Source organism: Paroedura picta, chromosome 15, assembly GCF_049243985.1.
Source record: "Paroedura picta isolate Pp20150507F chromosome 15, Ppicta_v3.0, whole genome shotgun sequence".
In the NCBI taxonomy this organism is placed as follows: Eukaryota; Metazoa; Chordata; class Lepidosauria; order Squamata; family Gekkonidae; genus Paroedura; species Paroedura picta.
The window spans coordinates 27,430,077-27,454,157 of record NC_135383.1 but is presented as its reverse complement, the minus strand read 5'-3'; the positions used below and the strand labels follow the sequence as shown (position 1 = coordinate 27,454,157).

General features: G+C 47.9%; 1 protein-coding gene and 1 long non-coding RNA gene across 4 annotated transcripts in view; one reads left to right on the top strand and one right to left on the bottom strand.

Moving 5' to 3' along the window:
* The window catches only part of CUEDC1 (CUE domain containing 1), a 145,744-nt gene extending 129,378 nt beyond the window's left edge, over window positions 1–16,366 (bottom strand). For 2 of the 3 annotated variants that reach the window (XM_077311586.1, XM_077311591.1), the window contains exon 1: window positions 101–504. The gene's annotated coding sequence lies outside the window, so the exon portion shown is untranslated. Of the gene's footprint in view, window positions 1–100; window positions 505–16,343 lie in introns of those variants that run through there. The other variant, XM_077311589.1, reaches the window with a different exon arrangement.
* Window positions 257–24,081, top strand: LOC143824375 (uncharacterized). Its single transcript, XR_013226763.1, has 5 exons — window positions 257–370; window positions 1,724–1,876; window positions 4,165–4,254; window positions 18,196–18,372; window positions 20,463–24,081. It is a non-coding gene; the product is annotated as an uncharacterized LOC143824375 (long non-coding RNA).

The following is a 24,081-nucleotide window of genomic DNA, read 5'->3' as shown; positions in this document are numbered from 1 at the left end:
CTGCGATTCGGGGGGGCGGGCCAGCGCCCCCGCCCCCTCTCCCTCCCGCTCCCGCTCCCGCCTCCGGGGGTTGGCGAGGGGGGCGCGTCGCGGAGCTTACCGGCGCTGCGGGAGCGGGTGCCCGGCGGCGGCGGCGGCGGCGGCGGGGGCGGTGGGGGCGGGGGACGGGGCCGAGGCGGCGCCCCTCGCCGTGTCCAACCGGCGCCCGGCCCGCCCTCTCCTTGGGCCGCGCAGGCGGAGCGCCGCCGCCGCCGCCGCCGCAGCACAAGCGCGACGAGGCCTGAAGCGGGCGGCTCCGGCTCGGCCCAGGCTCTCCGGCCGCGGGGGGCGCGCAGCCCCCCCCCCGGAGGGTGGGAGGGAGGACGGCCAGGTGGGATGCGGCGTCTGGGCGAGGCAGGTGCGGCCGTCCAGCCAGACTGGAGGGCCGAGCAGGGATTCGGGGCTGACGACGGGCAGGAGGAGAGTGGGCGGCCCCCGTTGGCCGAGGGGCTGGCGGTGGAAACCTCCGTCTTACAGGGCGATATGGGGCATCTGTGAAATCATAAGAACCTTAGAATCATAGAGTTGGAAGGGACCTCCTGGGTCATCTAGTCCAACCCCCTGCACTAGGCAGGACACTCACATCCCCCTCACTCATCCACTGTCACCTGCCGCCCCCTTAAGCCTTCACAGAATATCCTCATGGGTCATTTAGTCCAACCCGCTGCACTGTTCAGGACACTCACAACCCTTTTGCTCATCCGCTCTAACCTGCCCCCCTTTGAACCTTCACAGAATTAGCCCCTCTGTCAGGTAGCTCTCCAGTCTGTTTAAAAATCTCCAAAGATGGAGAACCCACCACCTCCCGAGGAATCCTGTTCCACTGAGAAACCGCTCTGACTGTCAGGAACTTCTTCCGGATGTTGAGATGGAATTTCTTTTGCATTAATTTCATCCCATTGGTTCTGGTCCGTCCCTCCGGGGCAAGAGAGAACAATTCTGCTCCATCCTCTAAATGGCAGCCTTTTATATGCTTCAAGATGGTTATCAGATCCCCTCTCAGTTGTCTCCTCTCCAGGCTAAACAGGCCAAGCTCCCCCAATCTTTCTTCATTTGTCTTGGTCTCCAAACCCCTCACCATCTTTGTTGCCCTCCTCTGGACATGTGAGCTTCCTATTCTTAGTTCTGTAACTGAAATATTTTGTCTCTTTTCCTGTTCTGTTTTCTGTACTTTGGCATGCCTTTTCCTTTTCTGAATAAATAAAGTTTATATTTTGAAAAAAGCATAAGCGTTAGACTATCAGGACAGCAAACAACAGAGGAATTTCTGAACAGAACGGAGTATGGAAAGCAGTTCACTTCAAACTTTATTACAGTCGTTCAGACCAAGTTGTATGAAGTTAATACATAAAAGACCAAAAGAATATGGTCATTTGATATAAAGCAATTTAAAACAGATCATAAAATAGAACTTAAAATTATGCTACTTTAAAGCATTGGATTTTTATGGAGGCGGCACAAGGGAAAGCAGAATTATTGATTACTTATTTCATTACTTATACCATCTTCCTCCCTAGTGAGAACCAAAAGTGGTTTGCATCGTTCCCTCTCCTTTATTTTAGCCTCACAACAACTTTGTAAGGTTGACATTGTATTTGAGGAAGTGTGCACCCGCATGAAAACTCTTACCTTGAATAAAACTTTGTTGGTGCTACTGGACTCAAAATTTTTTCTTCTGCTTCAGACCAACATGGCTACCTGCTTGAACCTGTGAGGTTGGTTCAACTGAGAGAGCATTACTGGGACAAGGTCACCGAGCAAGCTTCCATTGGGATTTGAATCTGGGTCTCCTAGATCTGAGTTCAACATTCTTAACCACCACATCAAGTGAAAGAAGGTGCATTATTTGTATCCCTATAGATCATCTCTGTCCCCCTGACAGATGGAGAAATGGGGATGGGCAACATGGCTTTGTGCTCAGGGATGCCTTGTTCAGTGACAGGGCATCTACTTTGAATACCAAAGGTCCGAAGTTAAGTTCCCAGCATCTCCATTAGTTTACTAAATATTGCATCTAAACTCTATGGAAAATTCCTCTTACATAAACTAGAGGACTGGGCTGCTGACAACCATATCTTACACCCACACCAAGCAGGATTTAGAAGAGGCCATTCTACCATTGACCACTGTCAAACCCTCCATTACTTAGCCTACTCCAGCATAGAAGGCCCTACGAGAGCCCTATACGCAGCTTTCATTGATTTAGCCACAGCTTTTGACTCCATTAAGAGCCTCTTGTGGCGCAGAGTGGTAAGACAGCCATCTGAAAGCTTTGCCCATGAGGCTGGGAGTTCAATCCCAGCAGCCGGCTCAAGGTTGACTCAGCCTTCCATCCTTCCGAGGTCGGTAAAATGAGTACCCAGCTTGCTGGGGGGTAAACGGTAATGACTGGGGAAGGCACTGGCAAACCACCCCGTATTGAGTCTGCCATGAAAACGCTAGAGGGCGTCACCCCAAGGGTCAGACATGACTCGGTGCTTGCACAGGGGATACCTTTACCTTTTACCTTTGACTCCATTGATAGGGGCAGACTCTGATCGAAGCTGAGGGAAACTAACCGATAAACGCCTACTGTTTCTGATGCATGGACTGCACTCAGGCACCCACACAAAAATTAGGGTAGGTGCTTCAGGCTCTCTAACTAATGAAATTGCAGTAAGGAAAGGGGTAAAGCAGGGGTGTGTACTAGCCCCTCTGCTTTTCAATATTTACATCAACGATATAGTTCAAAGACTATCGGGCCCAGAATTCGTACCCCCTTCTGTAGGTCAGCAAAAGGTCTCTATCCTGCTTTATGCAGATGACATGGTCCTGGTTTCCCTTACAAGAGTTGGTCTGAAAAAGCTACTTAACAACTTGGGTAGTGATTGTAAGGAAGAGTCCCTTTCCATCAACTACACAAAAACAAAAGTTATGGTTTTTAGGAAAAGACCTAAAAAATTTATCTGGAGTATAAACAATATTCCTATAGAACAGTATAGTACATTTAAATATCTTGGAATCACTTACAGTGAGACCCTAAACTGGAATGCCCACCTTGCAACTATAAAGGCCTCTGTTCTAAAAATAATTGGAGCCATTCTGAGATTTTATTACACCAGGGGAGGGTTTCTAGTTGATCCAGCTCTAAAGCTCTTTGCAGCCAAGGTCATTCCTCAGCTACTATATGGCATTGACATCTGGGGCTCGAAAGAACAAATAATCAATAGCTTGGAGCCCATTCAGAACTTCCTGGCTCTTCCAAAAGGGTCCCCTGCAGCTCTGATGAGGGCAGAGCTTGGTTTTCCCTCAATCAAAGCCCGTGCCCACTTAGCTATTCTGAAATCTTGGAAGAAAGACATCACAACCAAATTAGATTCTTTAAGCCATCAAAGTTTTAAGCTCTTATTGAGCAAAGACAAGACTCGGTCTGATTTTTTTAGCTCCATTCTTTCATGCTATATCATACCAGATGACTTACTGCATACATCAACCAATATTTCCGTGATTGGGTGTTCAAAGCTGATTCACTGATTGACCACTCTCCAATTCAGCTATCACAAGCAGCCCCATGGTATAAAACAATTTAAAAAGACCATTCCAGAGCATCATATTTAGTAAACATAACAACACGTAATCTTAGAATGGCCCTAACATCTTTGCGGTTTGAAATGATGCCATCAGCCATGCTCTCTGGGCGATATCTCCGAATACCCACAGCCCAACGCCTGTGCATATGTAGAAATCCATCTGTGGAGGACCTGCCCCACTATGTTTTGGCTTGTCCCCTGTACTCCGAACCCAGGGGCAAATTCCTTACCAAGTTATTACCAAGCTCATACCCTATTTCTGATTTTGACAAAGTCACCTATCTATTATCAGATGTCGACCCCTATATCTCCTATAGGGTGGCACTTTTTGCTCTGGCTGCCAGGAAGATTCAAGCTAATGCATTTTTACAGGAGCCTCCACCTTGATACACCATTTTATCCCTTTTATTGTAACTTAGTTGTCCATGTTTACATTTTTAGGTTCACAATATTGGAGAAATATTGTTTTATTTATTTATATTTGTGCCATATTGTTTTAATTCTGTTTTGTAACGGCCTTTGGCTACATAAAATAAATGTTATCGTATCTATCCAGTTGAAAAGGTCCAGATAGGAGGTGATGTGAAGGATCTTTCTGCCTGAGACCCTGGAGAGCTGTTAGCAGTTTGGTCTGAGTCGCTATAAGGTAGGTTCATATGGCAGGGCAGTGTAGATGCAGCATTCCATAGTAAGACAGAGTTCAGCAGTGTCTGGTTCCAAGCCAATAAAGAGCACATTGCTAGGCCTTAAGATAGACTTTAAAATGTCCAGGTGTATAAGGAGAAATTATAGAAACAGACCTGAGCTGCATCCACACAGCAGGTGCTTAACCCCCCCCCCCAAGCAATGCAGTGGCTGGCATCCATCTGGGTGCTGTCAGTGGCCCTTTCTTAACAGATGGGCCAGAGGGACCTCAAGATTCTGTCTAAATCAGCGGTCCGCAACCTTTTTAACGTTGTGGCCTGCTGCAAAGGGGTGGGGAGAGAGGGTGACCTGGGGCCTGCGCATGCGCAGCAGCCCCACACAAACGCTCGTGCACAGACCTGCAGCGCATGCACGTTTGCACCCGGCAGGGACACAAATGCACACGTGTGGCAGTTTCATGCATGCACGCATGTGCAGGGCTGCCACACACATGCGTTTGCGCTCCCAATGCGGCTCCCAATGCGCTCCCAATGCGCTCAATGCGCTCCCATGACGGCTCTGTGCATGCGTGCATGTGTGAAATGTCCGTGCGCGCGTTTGCGCCGGTGGCGTGCCGGCATTCACGCTTCCTTCTCCCCCCCCCCTACCTCCCGCAGCAAGAAGCTTGCCGGGCCGCAACCTAATCGGCCACTTCGGCAGCTGATTTGCTCGCGGCCTGGCGAGCCTCTCGCTGCGGGAGGGGGCAGGGAGAGGGAGCCACGGTCCACTGCTGAGGCTCTCGTGGCCCGGCAGCTGGCCGCAGCCCAGTGGTTGGGGACCTCTGGACTAAACCTCTGGAAGAAGTTCCTGACAGAGTGGTTTCTCAGTGGAACAGGCTTCCTTGGGAGGTGATGGGCTCTCCATCTTTGGAAATTTTTAAACCAAGGCTGGATAGCCATCTCACATAGAAACTGATTCTGTGAAGGTTCAAGGGGGCGGCAGGTGACAGTGGGTTGTGAATGTCCTGCATAATGCAGGGGGTTGGACTAGATGACCCAGGAGGTCCCTTCCAACTCTATTATTCTACTAGGGGCAAAGCCTGTTGTATCCAGGAATATAATGGACGCTAGAGCTTGGCAATGGGAAGAGGAAGGGGAGGAGCTGTCCAGTCTGAAATGGCATGGGGTTGAATGTATGTGTGTTGTGTGGGGGGTTGTGGTGGTGTGGTGACAAATGAGGGTGTGAAGAGATGAGTGTCAAGAACCTGTGGTTTGGAATGTTAGTTGAGTGTGGGAGAGCACTGACCTTTGGGAATTTTGGCATAGTGGTTACAGATGAGCTTTCCAGAGCCATGTCTTCAGATATGGGAAGGGGAAATCAGACTGGAGACTCTTTTTAGGGGGAGATTACAGGGCAACCAATTCCCCACAGTTCTGCGTTCAACCTCATTTCCCTTCTTGTGTGAATTAGGCCACAGACACAAAAATGTCCCCCTGCCCTAATCCACATGGGGTAGTCACAGTACACAGGTGTCCACCCTGCTCCTTCTGTCTCCATTTTTTTTTACTGTTGATAAAATGTTATGTGTCCACATGCTTCTTTCTTTGCTCCTTAGAAGAAGAAGAGCTGGATTTTTGTACCCTGCTGTTTACTACCCAATGCCTCCCTCGCTTCAGTAAGGGGATGTTAGAGGCTCCTTCACAGCAGGCCTGAAGGGAGGGGGGAGGGAGCGTCAGCTTAGTCAGTGGTCTGAGGCAAAGTGAGGGAAGGGCCTGTGCAGCCCTTTCTGCCTGGGGAGCTGATCTTTATATTCTGCAGATGAGCTGTAATTCCAGGAGCTCTCCAGGCCCCACCTGGAGGTTGGCCACCCCTGGGTTGGAAATATCCTGGAGGTTTGGAGGTAGGACTTCAAAATGCTTCAATGCCTCAGAGTCCGGCCTTCAAAGTAGCCATTTTGGCCTGCAGAGCTGATCATTATAATCTATTTATTATTTATTTAGATTTCTATACCTAGAGATAAGCAGTGATCTAGAGAAGATGGTAGAGGCTTGCAGACTGAGAACAACATAGAGGAGTCTGTGGGGGGACTTGTGCTTTCCTTTGGGGGAAGGGCTAAGCTTTCCCCTTCTGCCAAACCATTGGCTGACACAAAAGCCCCTTTTCACTTAAAATACTGCTCTGGCCGGCCTCACTGTTGGAGGGAAGAAACTGTGTGACTCTCTACAGATTTGAGGCCTACTGCAGAGGGTTGTTGTGAAGATGAAACAGGAGGCAAAAGAACCTCTGCAACAGCTCCAGTTTCATCTGTGTGGTAGGCCTCAATCTACAGAGAGTTGCTTGGCTGACTCCTGAGGACTGAGAGAGCCCTGATATTCCTGCTCAGTCAGAACAGTTTTATCTGTGCCGTGGCAAGCCCAAGGTCACCCAGCTGGTTGCATGTGGGGGAATGCAGAATCAAACCTGGCTCACCAGATTAGAAGTCCGCACTCCAAACCACTACACCAAACTGTGTAGTAATGTTGTGAGAAGGGGCTTTTCTGTGGCCTCCCTGTCAGCCAACGGTTAGGCAGAAGGGGAAAGCTTCCCCCACCGTCAAAAGGAAAGCACTAGTTTGCCCACAGACTCCTCTGCTTTGCTCTCGGAAAGAAACGCCTCCCTCCCCTCAGTTAGGGGCTGTTAGAGGCTCCTTCACAGCAGGCCTGAAGGGAGTGGGAACACACTCATCAGCCACTTGCTGATGTGGCGTGAGGGCTTCCTTGCGATGTGGCATGAGGGCTTCCCGGACTAAGGGGGAAAGGAGGTCACACATGCCCCCAATCCACTTACTGTGTCTCTATCAGCAGCCAGGGGCAAACTGGCAGCGAGCTTGCCAGATTACCCCCAGCCAGGCCATGGGGCAGGCTGTGTCGCCTCCCTATTGGCCTTCCAGTTAGTCCAAAGATCAGACTGGCCCTGCCCACTCTCTACCCACCTAGACCTTCACTTTTTATATTATATAGCAAAGCTGTTTCAGATGATTCTATGATTCTAAGAGGTTGACATCCCCTTGGAGTATGTCCCTGAGCTTCACACAGTAGTGGAGAATGTGGGCCCCACATCCCACTAACTGAGCTATGCACTCACTAACTCACTCACGCACACCCCTGTCAGGTAGAAAAGTTGGGTCCTGATGATGGCTTAGAGACTTTTCAGTGGACAGCGGGGGCAGCTGAATGGGCCATGACGAAATGGCAGTACATTTTGGGACCCTACCCAAGCTGCCTTAAAGGCCATGGAAAGGAGTAACACCACTGATTATGACTGCCTCAAAGCCTGTATTTTGGACAGGTATGAAATCATTCTGGAGTCACACAGGCAGAAGAAGAAAAAGAGTTTATTTGTATACCCCACTTTTCTCTTAGAAGTGGTTTACAGATGCCTTTCCCTTCCTTTTCCCACAACAGACATTCTGTGAGGTAGGTGGGCCTCAGAGAACTCTGACAGGACTGTTCTGTGAGAACAGCACTATAATAGGCCTGTGATGAGCCCAAGGTCAATCAGCCGGCTGCATGTGGAGGAGCAGGAAATCAAACCCGTCACACTAGATTAGAATCCACCACTCTTGACCCCTACACCAAGCCTGCTCTCTTGGTGTTTGGTTCTGGAGTCTGACCTACCAGGCCTCCAGTAGATCTAGCACCTTCGTAACTGCCTTGAAATACAGTGCAACAAGGTGGCTACAGCCTGCAATGGATGATGGCCAGAGAACTGTGGAGGAGGTTGTCCTGGAACAGCTCCTGCAGATTCTCCCTCCATGAGCTAGGCACTGGATAGCCTGCTACAAGCCAGGGAGCCTGCAGAAGGGGTTACCCTCTGGGAGAACTTTCTGTCAGCTTTCTGTCAAAAGGGGCCCAAGCAAGGCACGAGGGCAGCTCCTAGTTGGCCCACATGTCCCACCACAGGCAGAGATACAGCACCCATGTTCAACTCCCATAGATGGCAGGGGTCTCCAGCAGCCCCACCCAATCAGGGCTTGGGCCAAGGATTGCCAGGTCATAGATCTCACTCCCCTGGCCATTCTAGAAGAACTAATGGCAACAGTATAGGTCTGGGGAAAGGGCTGTGTTTCCCCTCTGGGAAGTAGGGGCACTTAATGTAAGATGACCATGTGTCCCAATTTTGATGGGACAGTCCCGCCTTTAAAAGAATTGTCTCGTGTCCCGAGCCATTCTAAAAATGTCCCAATTTTGAAGCTTTACATGCTGGCTGCAGCTGGGAGACAAAAATGCTTGCTGGGAAGGGGGGGGGAGGAGCGCTCCTGCATGCTGGTAAGGAGGGGGAGGGCCCCCCAATGGCTACAGCAGAGGGAGAGGCTGAGAGGAGCGGGCGCCGCCATGATGGAACCCTTCCTCTTCCTGGCTGAGGTGCTTACAAGTGTGCAAATATATTATGTGCATCCAACAGAGATGCACCTATATTAGAAACAGCTGGAACAACGATGTCCAACCGAGACTAGCTAGGATCCTTGCTCCCAGTGAGTTAGTGAGAGGGAGTTATTGACTTACATGCTAAACAGAGAGGAAGGTTCATATATTTTTATTGTTTGCCATCTTGTTTGCCTTGTTATATGTTTATACTGTCATTTTTAAGAGTACTAGTTTATTTCTTTTATTAGAGTGGGATGCCTGAAAAGTCAAAAAAGGTCTTAACTTTCAGGTTTGAACTTTATAAACTTCAGAAAATGAAAGGTTTACATTGATTGAAACAAGCTTCTCAATGCTTTTGTTCATTAGTGCATTTACAGAAGCAGTCCCCAACCCCTGGTCCAAGGACGAGTATCAGTCCGTTGATCAGTCGGTACCGGGCTGCGGCTCCTCCTCGTCCTCCTCCCCGGCTGCTGCCTTGGGGGCTGCCCTGCCACTCTGCTGCCGGCTCACCTTTGGTGCTCTCCAATGGCCATCATGGCTGGGGCTCTCCCTTGGCATGGCACTGCACAGCTGCTGCTGGCAGCACCCCCCAGCAGGCAGCAGGAAGTCAGGGGCGCCGGTGGGAAAGCAAGTGGAGCAGTGGCTCAGGCGGTTGCGACATGCCTTGGCAAAGCTTGCCCAACCTTTCTTCATATGTCTTGGTCTCCAAACCCCTCACCATCTTTGTTGCCCTCCTTTGGACATGCTCCAGTTTGTCTACATCTCTCCTCAACAGGGGTACTGAACACAATACTCCAAGTGAGGCCGAACCAGTACAGTGGTAGCATCACCTCCCGTGTTTTGGACACGGTACTCCTTTTGATAAAGCCCAAAATCCCATTAGCCTTTTTAGTCATTTTTCAACCAGTTATTGATCCATCTGACAGAATTAGGATCCATACCACATTTTACCAACTTGTCAACAAGAATATCGTGGAATTTTATCAAAAGCTTTATTGAAATCCAGATAAACTAGTCTGAAGAAGAGTGCTTGCACTCGAAAGCTCACGCCTTGAATAAATCTTTGTTGGTCTTAACCCAATTTGATGTCCTATTGATTCCACAGTAACTCCCTCTGGAGTTCAAGGGGACTCACTCTCATGTAGGGATATGCATAGCCCCTCCCCAAAGGTACTTTTGGATTTAGCCTGAATTACCCTGAATCTATTTCTGATATAGGAATACAGATTCAAGGTACATCCAATCAATTCAGCTACCTTATAATTTATGGGTCCACTAAAGTCAATGGGAAATTTTGCCTGTGTATTCAGTGATTTGTTGGGTGAGGATTTGGGTTAGAATCACCAAAATGCAGCATAGCTGCTGGAGTCTCTCCTTAAAAGAATTCCCAAATTTCAAAAGGATTGGACAAGGAGGACCAATTTTACAGGCACTCAGTGGGTCCTCCCATCCAATGTCCATTGTTTCATATGGTGGGAAAAAAGAGCTAGGCTGCAGAAACTCAGAGAATATCTGTAATGAAATTGAGAGGCATTTGTGCAAGACCAGCCAGCTGGGGAATCATTGCAATACTGCCCAGCAGAACCAGTGCCACTGCAGCAGTGCCAAGAGGACCAAGTTTGAATCAGAGAATCTCTGAAGCGACAGAAGGCAGTAAGACTGATACTAGTAGGTAGGTAAATTTATACCATTGGGTTTGGGTTTATAGTAATTAATTTATCTGGACTTCTGCAACTCACTCTATACAGGCCTACCCTTATCCTTGATCCAGAAACTACAACTTGTGCAGAAGGCTGCGGCCAGGATTGTCACTCAGACATTATGGAGATCCCACATCCAGCCAGCATTCCAACAACTTGGCTGGCTCCCAGTTGAATTCCGGATTAATCTTAAGGTTTTGGAAATCACCTTTAGGGCCATATGCAATTTGGGTCCAGTATATTTGAGAGACCGCCTTCCTGCCTATACCCCCAAAGAGCCTTATGCTCCACCACCTCTAACTGGCTGCAGTTCCCTGGCCCCAGAGGTAAGCACATCGGACCTCAACCAGGGCCAGAGCCTTCTCGGTCCTGGCCCCCACCTAGTGGAATGAGCTCCCTGAGGAAATCAGAGCCCTGCCTGAACTTCCACAGTTCCACAGGGCCTGCAAAAGGGAACTCCTCCACCAGGCAGTTGGTTGAGGCCGACCAACTCGAAACATCTTTTGTTCCCCCCCTCAGACACACTTTCATGACTGAACAATATGCTCACCCCACTGTTGTTATTCATGTTGTGTTCTAATTGTTACTGATAGATTTCCAGAGAACTTGCACAGCCCTTGTCCATCATCTTCGGAACCTCTTTAAGGACTGGAGATGTCCCGGAGGACTGGAAGAGAGCAAATGTTATTCCGATCTTAAAAAAAGGGAGGAAGGATGACCCAGGAAACTACAGACCAGTGAGTCTGACCTCTGTTGTGGGGAAGATAATGGAGCAGATATTAAAGGGAGCGATCTGCAAACATCTGGAGGACCAAGGGACCAAGCCCTAGGTTTGGTTGAGGGACTTGGGAATGTTCAGCCTGGAGAAAAGGAGGTTGAGAGGGGACATGATAGCCCTCTTTAAGTATTTGAAAGGTTGTCACTTGGAGGAGGGAAGGATGCTGTTTCTGTTGGCTGCAGAGGAGAGGACACGCAGTAATGGGTTTAAACTTCAAGTACAACGATATAGGCTAGATATCAGGAAAAAAAATTTCACAGTCAGAGTAGTTCAGCAGTGGAATAGGCTGCCTAAGGAGGTGGTGAGCTCCCCCTCACTGGCAGTCTTCAAGCAAAGGTTGGATACACACTTTTCTTGGATGCTTTAGGATGCTTAGGGCTGATCCTGCGTAGAGCAGGGGGTTGGACTAGATGGCCTGTATGGCCCCTTCCAACGCTATGATTCTATGATTCTATGATTGTGTTGTTCTGTTGAAAATTGTATAGTGTTATAGAGTGTTATAATGTTCCATGTAAAGTTATGCAGTGCTCCATATAAACTGCCCAGAGAATGGGTGGTATAAAAATTCAAATAAGTAAATAAATAAAGTTATAAATATGTTGAACAACGCAGTTCCCAGGACAGATCCCTGTCATGACTTCCTTTTGTGTGTAATATAGAAGTTATATTTTCCACCAACCACAAATACTCTTATGTAATTTTCTCCTCCATCCTGTGTAATATTTTAAATTTTGCATTTCTCCAATTTCTGACAGCTTTTATTTACTGTTATTATTCAAAATGATGCTTCCACCATTAAAAAGTTCAGGTTTGTTTTAACTCATTGTGGGGAGAGATCCAAATTATGCAAAATGCCAGAGAATTCTTTCAAAATGCCATTTTAATATCTGCAGCATTGAAAGGGGTGGCAATGTGTCATGTCTAAAATCCAGCATCCACAATGAGTCACAGTGGAGACAGATTTTTATACAGTCCGAATAACATGCCCAAATTATGTCATTATCTAATTTACCACTCTATACAAAGTTAGATAAATATTTATCCAATCAATGCATGGCCTGCTTATCAGTTTCTTTAAGCCCCTGATGAGGGTTCTCTCTTCCCTGTCCAGGCCAGCTTCCAGGGACTGCCCCCCTCCCTCAGGCAAGCTGCCAAGGCACCTTACAGATAACTTAGTCTGTACAAAGTTCACTCTCTATTTCTAATGACAGAATATTTTACAAGAGGGAAAACATTGATGGTTACTCCATCAAAAAGATAATTCATTTTAGTTCATAAGAGAAGGCCACTGTTCTCTTTGTACTACTGAGACATTTGTTATGACCAGGCACCCAACCCACTCTTCTACCATGGTTTTAGTTGACTTGTTTAATTCTGATCATGTTTCTAATATCAGCTCATCTTGAAACACGGCTAGGAGTTGATTTGCAAAATATTTATCAACCTTCAGCTGTTTCATAGCAGAACATGACAAGGGAAATGAAATACAGGGACACAGCTTAAAATACAAAGTAGGAAACAGAAGACTGACAGGGCCATCACAAGCTATGAAGGTTTAGATTACTGTCTCTGTAACTGTAAAACTGCATTCGGATTCACACAAAATTTGCCATGCACACCCTACTCACTTCTCTGAAAATATTTCAATAGTTTTTTTTTAAATAAATCTATTTGCTTTCCTGTTTCTTGTGGTTTTCCAAACACGCTAGATCAGTATATCCACATTGGTTTATTTTGACTATTACTATTTATATATTTGTATATTCCACAATATTTGTACCCCCATCCTTTTACAAGTAGTCCTCAATTCAGTTTATAACAAAATTTAAAGAAACAAAATGTATCATATTGGGGGGGAAAGCAGAAGCACAGTAGTAAACATATAAAACAACAGGAGAAATACAAGTAATAAAATCAAGGCCATTAAAAACATCCGTATCAAGGACAGCAAATTAAAATTGGAGTGAACCAGAGAGAGAGAGAGAGCTGCCAGACAATTCAGATTCAAGCACCTTGAAACAGGCCACTGGGAAAATCAATAAATAAAAAAATAAGATTCCTTGGACAGGGTATTCCAAAATATGTGAACAACCCCTTTTACAGAAGTCTCCAGACTTTTTGAGCCTCCAGAAACATTTGAAATTCTGACACAGTATGGAGCCCTGTAGATGTTGCTGGTCACCTGGTCTCAACCAAATGCCTGGTGGAAGAGCTCCTTTTTGCAGGCCCTGCAGAACTGTATTAGCTCCACAATATTTTTGCCCCAGGAAGCAAAGCCAGGTCTCCATCCACCATCAGTTGCAGACCGTGGGGCAAGGAGGGGTAGTGGCAATCCTGATCCATGATAACATCTGTGCCGACAATCCCAGGAACTGAATGTGTTGGCCTTGGGTGGGGCATAACTGAGAGCTTGGCCATCTGGCTGGTGTACCGCACATCCAATGGACCTCCAGATGCCCTGCCCACCCTGCTAGAGGCTGTAGCCACCTGAACATTACAGTTCCCTAAACTATTAATTCTGGGGGACTTTAATGTCCATGAGGAATTGCCATCCTCTGACAATGGGCTGGACCTGGTGTCAGCTATGGTGACCTTAGGCTCTTACAATTTGTTGTTGGCCCTACCCACCAGGCAGGTCCCACCCTGGACCTGATTTTTGGCATGGGGTCGAGCGTGGATCCAGTCATGGCTACTGCTGTGTCATGGTCAGACCACTATACCCTGAAATCTTATGTTGCCACCTCCCCCTCAGTTGTGCATTGAGCACATTTCAGGTCACCCACAGAAACGTATGGATCCAATTGGATTCTTGAATATTATGTGGGACCCAATGCCTCCCGGCACTTCTCTAGATGGACTGATCAGCGACTGGCATGACAGATTGCTGGCCGCCATTGATGAGATAGCTCCCAGACATACCCTCTGCCTCATCTCAAGCGGGCCCCCTGGTATACTGAGGAGCTCTGCAGGAAGAAACGGGAACTGAGATGACTAGAGTGAGTTTGGAGGAAAACTCACAACAAAGAATCAAGAACATCTTATAGAATGCAGTTAAGAGCTTATGAGATGGCGGTGAAGTCAGTGAAATGTAACTTTTACTCGATTAGCATCGCATCTGCGCACTCACGCCCAGCACAATTATTCAGGATAGTCCAATCCCTCAATGAAGGGCGCCAAAACAATAACCAATTGGACATTAACTATGAGGCATTTGTGAGTCACTTCGCAGACAAAATCTCAACTCTCCGCCATGACCTTCAACTTTGGACACAGAAAGTGAACTAGAGGCTCCTTGGCCATCTTTGGAGAGAACAATGAATTACTTCAGATGACTCTCATGAAATGAAGTGGACAGGATGCTAGCAACAATGAGGCCAACCACCTGCCCACTAGACCCAGGTACATTGTGGCTCCGGAAAACAACAGACATAAGAATAGGAGCCCCCCTCAGGGAAATAATCAACATCTCCCTCTCAATGGGAGAATTCCTGGAGGAATTAAAAGAGGTAGTGGTACACCCATTGCTCAAAAAAACATCCTTGGCTCAGCAGGAACCTGACAACTGCCACCCCGTCTCACATCTAGCTTTTCTGGGGAAGTTAGTTGAAAGGGCTGCTGCAGGCCAAATATCAGCATTCCTGGAGGAAACTTCAGCCCTTGACCCATTTCAGTCGGGTTTCCAGCCTGACCATGGGGTAGAGACAGCGCTAGTAGCCCTGATGGATGACCTTCACCGCCAGCTAGATTGAGGCGGGTCAGCGCTGCTGGTACTATTAGACCTGTCAGCAGTGTTTGACACAGTAGAGCTCCTAGCTCACCGCCTAGCCAATGCCGGGATATGGTAAACAGCCCTTAAATGGCTGATTTCCCTCCTCCTCCTCACATGTGGAGTCCCAAAAAGAGCAGTCTTCTCTCCTATCTTATTTAATATCATTATGCACCTTCTGGCTCAGCTGGTGTGGAGGTTTGGGCTGGGTGGCCACCAATATGCGGATGACACCAGCTCTTTCTCCTGATGGATGAGCGTTCTGACTCTCCCCCAGAAGCTTTAGCCAGCTGCCTGAAAGCAGTGACGAAATGGCTCAAGCAGAGTTGTCTGAAGCTCAACCCTGCAAAGACAGAGGTCCTGTGGCTGGGCAGGAAGACGGCAGCAAAACCCAGAGTAACCGATTATGCACGCGGCGATCCGGGTGCCGCTTCTGGTTGTGCCCCGGTCACCCGGAAGCTGCGCTTTCTTCAGTGTTTCGCAAACGCGGCTTTTTCGGCGGCATGCACCGAAGCTGCGGCCGGTTCAGCCGGCACCGTGCGTTATTGGTTATTTTAGTCGCCGCCATTCCACCCCGAATGTGCGCTAAAACCCCCGTGCATAATGGGTCTTACAAAGGAAGCCCAAGTCACAAAGGTAGCACAGCTGGTATTTCATCACCTCCGCCAAGCCAAGCTACCTGGACCCAGATCTCCTAGCCACAGTGATCCATGCAACGGTAACCTCTAGACTGGACTTCTGCAACTCGCTCTACGGAGGCCTACCCTTATCCTTGATCCGGAAACTACAACCAGTGCAGAAGGCTGCGGCCAGGATTCTCACTAATACACCATGGATATCCCACATCTGGCCAGTACTCCAACAATTCAGCTGGTTCCCAGTTGAATTCCGGATTAGGCTTAAGGTTTTGGTAATCATCTTTAAGGTCATACATGGTCTGGGCCCAGTGTATCTGAGAGACCGCTTCCCTGCCTATACCCCCCAAAGCACCTTACGCTCCTCTACCTCCAACTGGCTGTGGATCCTTGGCTCCAGAGGTAAGCACATCGGACTTCAACAAGGGTCAGAGCCTTCTCGGTCCTGGGAACAAGCTTCCTGAAGAGATCCGGGACCTGCCCAAACTCTCACAATTTTTCATGGCCTGCAAAAGTGAGCTCCTCCACCAGGCATTTGCTTGAGGCTGACCAGTCCAAAAACACTCATTTCCCCCTCCAGACACCCACTCCCATGACCAAAGAATCTGACCCACCCAAAACTGTGTCAATGTTTCAGTTCCTGTTTAAATATTGTTCTGGTTGACATGTTAACTTATTAGTGTTATATTTGTAATATTTGTTGCAATGTTCTATGTAATGCTATATGTAAACCGCCCTTGATGCTATATGTAAACCGCCCAGAACAGTATGGAAGGGCGGTATAAAATTTTTTAAAAATTAAAAAAATATTGCTTCTGCAACTTACCTGCAGTCTTGCAGTCAAGATCTTTGTGTTGTGGTAGAAACCCAAGGAATATTAAAACATCTGCACAGCCAATTATATCACCAATGGCCAATCAGAGGCCTTGCTGGATAAAAGTCCATCTGACCCTACCTGCTTTCTAAAAAGATTTGGCAGGTACCATATTAGACACCCCCATCCCATTCCATGTGCTGTTTCCTTTTCTTAACTCATTCAGGGCAACCATGTGGGTCCTAGCAGCAGATGTTGTGGACAGGTGCATCTAGATGAAGATGGTCTCCCTTTATGTCAGTCATCCTCACTGGCTTCCCCCCAACCTCTGAGCTGTCTTCATAATGCTTGTGATGACTAAATGACCAGGCATGTTGAAGGCCCATGTTATCCCACAGGAGTGACAGCAAACACACAGTGAAGTATGCCATCTGTTTTTGAAATCAAGCCTGTTAAGACAGCAGGATGAATGATGGCTGCCCATCAGCATTGCAAATTATCTTGCTGTGTGGATTTTCCAAAGTCTGAATGTGTATGTTTTCAAAATACAAGATAATACATTTTGATTCCATTGTTCAGGGAGAGAGATAGTGGAATTATTAAGCTCTTGGTTTCCGCCGTAAAGCCCTTTGTCCTGTAAAATGAATTTGTGCCAAATTTGGGGAAAGGGTACCACATTGTACAGGCAACCATTTTAAACTGCTGTTTTCTCAAAACAAAGCATTGATGGAGAGAATTCCTCTTCAGAATTCATGCTTTCAGGGACTGAAATGTTTTCCCTCCACTCCCCCCCCCCCCCATTTACACATTCTAAGCAGCACTCAACCATCTGGGCTTCCTAAAACCTTCTCAGACCTCCCCAGCTCTTATTTCTTTAATTTACAAATTCTGGTTTTCTATATACTTGGGAAGTCTGAATATGTGAAAATCTGTATTTTGTGAGTGTGTTGGTTTTGCTGATTCGCACCTGGAACAAACTTGTAAGACTTCATTCTTTATTTTGCTCTGTCCCCCAAACTATAATGGACAATTTTCTATTTCATACATTAAGATTGCACAACGTGTTCTCAGGATATAGGTTTGTTATTTTAAATTTTTCTTGCATTCAAAAACATTTGAAAAAGGTCCAATCAGATTACCTTTTCTGTTAATGGAAGGTGCTTCCAGCAAAGGAACAAAACATTCCTGCTCCATCTGTTCCCATTGAGTACCCTGGAGTGGTGCTCCAGAGGAAATAAGGAACCTTCAGGAATGATGTTGGGGCAAACACAGGGTCTTCAGCAGGAAGGGGGAACTGGCAAAAAAGCAAGCCCTTTATCAAAATAGAGATCATGGGACTGGCAAGGACACAATCCCCGTGGAACATGGTTTATAGTGAGAATTGGGGAAAATGGGGAAAGTTAGCAGGGTCCACCTCATATGTCTGAAGCCCTGATGAAAATTTGTATTTGACATCCATAGATGCAAAAGAAAGGGTGCTGTTAAACTGTTGACTGTTCACTAAGAGACTCTGTGAAAATGTTTTTCAGCTATGCCATTTTGAGAGGGTAAGAGGGAGTGACCTTCACTTTTCTCACACCTGAAATGATTGGCAGAGCAAGCTTGACCCACACATCAAATCCTCCTGCTCTTTTCTGTTTTAATTTTGCTCAAGTCAAACACCTCTTCCATTTCTTTTTCTTTTCCATAATTCATCTGATTTCATTGTTTACACAGCTGTTCTTTCTTAAGATGTGTTCCTCTTCTGTTCTGGCATATGCCTTCCTTCTTAACAACTTTTGCCTTAACGTATCAGCCGCCTATAATGATGGCACTCACTTTGGGGTTTGTGGAGGGCCACACTGACTTCCCTCTTGTACCTCAGGGCAGCTTGCAGTGTACCTGTTCCTCTGCCAACAACTCTTTCAAAGGGACAACCACCTGCCAGCCAATGACAAGACCTGTCAGACAAGAGCCTTGACCACCCCCCTGAGGCCTGGGGAACCCAGCTCAGAAGAGTCCCAGATGGCTCCTGAACCACTAAGTACCACCGAGTTACAAGGTACTTTCCTCTGTATTTTATTTATTTATTTATTATATTTATATACTGTCCTCCCCGGAAGCTCAGGGCAGTTTACATAGAACATAATATAAGAACAGTACATGAAACAGTCTATAACATATGAATAACCATAGTAAAGGTAAAGGTATCCCCTGTGCAAGCACCGAGTCATGTCTGACCCTTGGGGTGACGCCCTCTAGCGTTTTCATGGCAGACTCAATACGGGGTGGTTTGCCAGTGCCTTCCCCAGTCATTACCGCTTACCCCCCAGCAAGCTGGGTACTCATTTTACCGACCTCGGAAGGATGGAAGGCTGAGTCAACCTTGAGCCGGCTGCTGGGATCGAACTCCCAACCTCATGGGCAGACAGCTCCAGACAGCATATCGCTGCCTTACCACTCTGCGCCACAAGAGGCTCATGAATAACCATACAATAATATTAATAAATAATAGTTGTAACCATATATTTAACCACTCCTGTGGAGCGGAATAAATAAAAGAGTAAGCCCTAAGGGGGAGTAGAAAGGGCGGGCTCTGTCCGGGATAAAAACTCGCAGGGCCCAAACAGGAGCCGCAAAGTGGCTCCTGATTGGGCCCTCTGAATGTCACTCCAGGGCCAAGTGGCCAATGGGGAGCCGCGCAAAGCCTGGCTCCCCATTGGCCGCTTGGCCCAGCCTCGCCTTGCCTGGCCAGGGACTCACCGCACACAAGGAGAAGCAGCCTTCTCCGATGGTGAGTACTCCCGCTGGCTTCTCCTCGCCCAGACACACACACACACAACCCCCCTGCCCGCCCCCACCATTGCGCCGCCGCTGCTTCCCCGTGCCCAGACACACACACACTCACCAGCCAACCCCTCCTGGCCGCCCCCTCAGGATCGCCCCGCAGCCGCTTCCCCGCCCCCACAGAAACACACACACACACACACAAATCCCCTGCCCACCCCCCATTGCGCCTCTGCTGCTTCTCCGCCCCCACAGATACGCACACACACACACACCAGCCAAACCCCCCTGGCCGCCCCCGTACAATCGCACCGCAGCCGCTTCCCCGCCCCCACAGAAACACACACACACACAAAAACCCCCTGGCTACCCCCCCATTGTGCCGCCGCTGCTTCTCTGCGCCCAGAGACACACACACAGAGACACACACACTCACCAACCAAACCCCCCTGGCCGCCCTCCCACGATTGCCCCGCTGCCGCTTCCCCGCCCCCATAGAGACACACACACACACAACCCCCCTGGCTACCCCCCCATTGTGCCGCCGCTGCTTCCCTGCCCCCACAGACACACACACACACACAGCCACCCACCCGCTGCACTCTCCCACCCCTTCCCCCACCCCACATACCCACGCACACACTCCTCTCGCCCTTCAGTCGCTGTTGGTTATGTCTGGTCTCAACCAAATGCCTTGTGGAAGAGCTCCTTTTTGCAGGTCCTGCAGAACCTCCGTCAGGGCCCTGATCTTCGCCGGGAGCTCATTCCACCAAGTGGGGGCCAGAACAGAGAATGCTCTGGCCCTCGTTGAGACCAGGCGGACTTCTTTAAGGCCAGGGACCATTAGCCGGTTGGTAGCAGAGGAGCGCAGAGCTCTTTTGGGGGCATAGGCGGGGAGATGATCCCTCAGGTACACTGGGCCCTGACCACGAATGGCCTTGAAGGTAATTACCAGGACCTTTAGTCTGATCCGGAATTCAACTGGCAACCACTGCAGTTGGTGGAGAATGGGCCGGATGTGGCACCTCCATGGTGTTGCTGTGAGGATCCTGGCTGCTGCACTTTGGACTAGCTGTAGTTTCCGGGTCAAGGGTGTGCAGGCCTGCGTAGAGCGAGTTACAAAAGTCCAGTCTAGAGGTGACCGTCGCATGGATCACTGTGGCTAGGTGTTCCGGGGCCAAGTAGGGCACTAGTAGCTTGGCGGAGATGGTAGAATGCCAGCCGCGCTACCTTTGTGCTCTGGGCTTCTATTGTGAGGGAAGCATCCAGAATCATGCCTAGGTTCCTGGCAGAGTGAGCCGTAGAGAGCTGCACACCATCCAGGGCAGGCAGACGCACTTCCTCACATGGGCCCTTCCTACCCAGCCACAGGACCTCCATCTTTGAAGGACTGAACTTCAGACGACTCTGCTTGAGCCATCTCGTCATTGTTTCCAGGCAGCTGGCTAATGTTTCTGGGGAGAGTCAGGGCGGCCATCCATCAGGAGGAAAAGCTGGGTGTCATCTGCCTATTAATGGCAGCCCAGCCCAAACTTCCGTACCAGTTGTGCGAGAGGGCGCATGAAGATGTTGGATAGGAGAGAGGACCGCTCCCTGTGAGACTCCACAAGTAAGTTGCCGGCGGTCTGATTTTCTCCTATTGCAACCCTCTGTCAATGATGCCGGAGGAAAGAGATCAGCCACTGAAGGGCTGTCCCTCTTATTTCGGCATCAATGAGGCGGCGAGCCAAAAGCTCATGATTGACTGTGTCGAACGCAGCTGAGAGGTCTAATAATATCAGCAGTGCTGACCCGCCCCAGCCCAACTGGCGACGGAGGTCATCCGTCAGGGCGACTAGCGCTGTCTCTACCCCATGGCCAGGCCAGAAACCTGACTAGGATGGGTCTAGGCCCGAAGCTTCTTCCAGGTATTCCATCAGTTGGATTGCGACTTTTGTGCCACAGAACATCTTTCTTCATGGTCAATTTTATTCTCTGCACACTAAACACAATTTTGAGCAGTTATTGATGCCACATCATGAATTTGCTAGAAACACACATGAACTTTCCTCCCCTTGTTCTCTGTTCCCATCCTTCTTTGGGTTATGAAAAGCATCCTGCTTACACTTCACTTACAAGATTCTACTACAGTATATTTTGCAATGCCTTCCTCTGTTTCCATTGTACTGCATGACTTGTGTGCATTTTTGTATTTTTGCTCTGACAATATAGTTTCAGAATAAAATCAGAGTCTAGTAGCACCTTTAAGACCAACAAAGACCAACAAAGATTCAGGGCATGAGCTGCAGACCCCAAAAGGTCTTAAAGGTGCTACTGGATTCTGATTTTATTGTTGGTCTTAAAGGTGCTACTGGATTCTGATTTTATTGTGCTACTTCAGAACAATACGGCCACCCTTTTTAATATACTCAGGTATCTTTTTAACTTATTTTGGAAATTTCCATGACATTTCCCTCCATATATGTACGTTTCAGAGTTTTATTTCAACCCAGTCTGGAATAAATTTACTAACCAGTAAGTGAATTTAGAATGAATATAAGGTTGGGTTTGTGTTGTCTGAGAGCTTGTTTTTGACCTGCTGCCCTTTGAAAGGATGGGATGTAAATACTTTTTATCATACAGAGTCATACCCTATGAATCTTCAAAAGCACTATTTTGTTTTACTTTAATTCAAGGATGAGCTCCCCTCCCCTCAATTTCATAGTCCTCAGTCACTCATGTTTTATTCCTAACTTCCTTTAAAACTTTTGAACAAGCAATGCTGCAGACCTCAGCAGCTTATTTGTGGCTTTCTAACTACCAATTACTTATTTCCTGTTTCCCACTTGCTCTTGAGTGTACAATGAGGTCAGCATGAGTCATTTTTAAAATGCTGTTATCCCCCAATTTTTCTGTTTCTTTTTACAATCTTTGTCAACTACTGGCAGCGACTGCATTTTCCTCTCCATCTTAGACCTTGACCAGTGAATCAGTCTGCAACCTTTCACTTAAATGGCTGGCTCTGGCTTGGGAAATTCTTGGGTGGTTTGGGGGTTGGAGAAGGCAGAGTTCAGGGAGGCAAGTCCACCTTCTAAAGCTGCCATTTCCTCTAAGTCAGCTGATCCCTGAGTGTGATCAGTTGTAATTCTCAGTATGCCAGACCACACCTGGAGATTGGCAACCCTACACAGTCATCTAGCCAGTCATGGGCCTGTGCCATTGGCTAGTTTGAATTGTATTTGTCACCAGCTGCCAAATCTGCTAACTCCCTTCCTCTCCATAGTTTTGGGGTGATTATTTGAGGGAGGGAGGGAGGGAGGGACATTTTCAAAACATTTTTTCCTGCATACCTAGGAAGTCCCTTTGGGGATGTGAGGTTTTTCTGTAAACACCTTTTTCTGCATTCCAAGTTCAGATTTAGGTGTATAACAAGCAGGCTAATGGAATCTGCTGAAAAAAATACCATCCAACCCAATGCCCCCTCCCCCTCCCATCCCAGCCACTTTTTTGTCCTCCCCACAGCTCCCTTCCCACAACTGGCTTTGATGTTTATGCCAGATGCTAGGCAACCCTAAAACAGAACCCAGGATTTTACCACATCAGGAGATCCTTAAAAAAAAAAAAAGCTTGGGGATTTTTAACTGTGTATGTGGGGAGAAGAGGCTGTATTCTTCTGCCAAGATGATCATCCCCCACAGTGGAAAAAGGTTGAGCCCAAGTGTCTCCCCTTTGTGGATTTCTGATCCACTGGGAGGTAGCCTGGAATTTTCTGCCCAGAGGCAGCCTGTGGGGAACAATTCAGAACTGCCCCCATTCCTGGATTGTACAACTTCTCCTGGGCTAGAGGACAGCTCTCAACTCTGAACAGCTCTCAGCATTCTGAAGTGTGCAGCTTCTTTGTAAGCCCCTGCTCCCATTAACAGTTACTGATCTTCTGGTGCACCCCATCAAATGGAAATGAATACAGACATGATGTCTATAGCCCCACCCAGAGAACACACCAGAAGATGTAGGGGGCCCAGCCAGTGGCTGGTCTGGGACAGGGGGCCTGTCAGGATCAGTCCCTGCTCTCTGCCATGCTTGAGTTTTCAGTGAACCTAAGAGACTCCATCTTGGAGTGCTGTGCCTTTACAGAAACATTCCCGTGTAACCAGAATGCTTATGCCTGTAGTTTTCCTTTGATTCCCCCCTTCTTTGATCCTTGCATTTTCACACTGCATAGTCTCCCCGCTGTGAAACAATGTTGCCCAGTTCCTGTAAACATCTTATCTGCTAGCCCGAGGCGCCGGCCTGACCAAGGCCATGCTAACTTCAACACCTAGGCAGGAAGCCTGGGATGGCACCTGGGGAGCGCTTGGGTTTCGGTGGGGGAACTGTATTGATAATTGCTTACTCTCCTGATATTGAACAGTCTTGACTTCGAATGTTATAGTGTTCAGAGCTACTTCTAATTAAAGCTTTCTTTCTATAGATGTTTGTTTGTGAGTTTGTCTGCGCTTGACAGGGCCTAGCCAGCTGCTGCACATGCATCCCTGCCTGAGGCCTTGGCAGCAGCTATGTGCCCTACAGGGGTCGAGGCAGAGGCCTGAGGACAAAGTAAGCAGAAAGAGAAGGGAGGCCTCTACTAAGTCTTTATCATACCCAGTACTATCAATTTTTCTTTGGCTCGGGTTCTGATATGTCAGATGAAGACTTACTTTCCCCTCCTTTCCTTTATTTTGAATATCTTTCTTTTCTTGGTGACTGCAGGGGTCTAGCTGGTGCAGCAGCTAGAGTCCTTCATCGACCCTCCTCCCGCAACACTAATGATAAAAGCAAAATAGTTCATGGCCGAGAAAGATCTTGTAGCTTTTTGGGAGTAAGTCACATTGAACACAGACTAACTTCCACATAGACATGCATAGGATTGCACTGAAAGTTTAGCATTATAAAATACCCTGTTTTAATGAGGTCTAGAACCTGATTCACATTACTAGCTTTTAATGTTCTTACTAACGGATTTCCA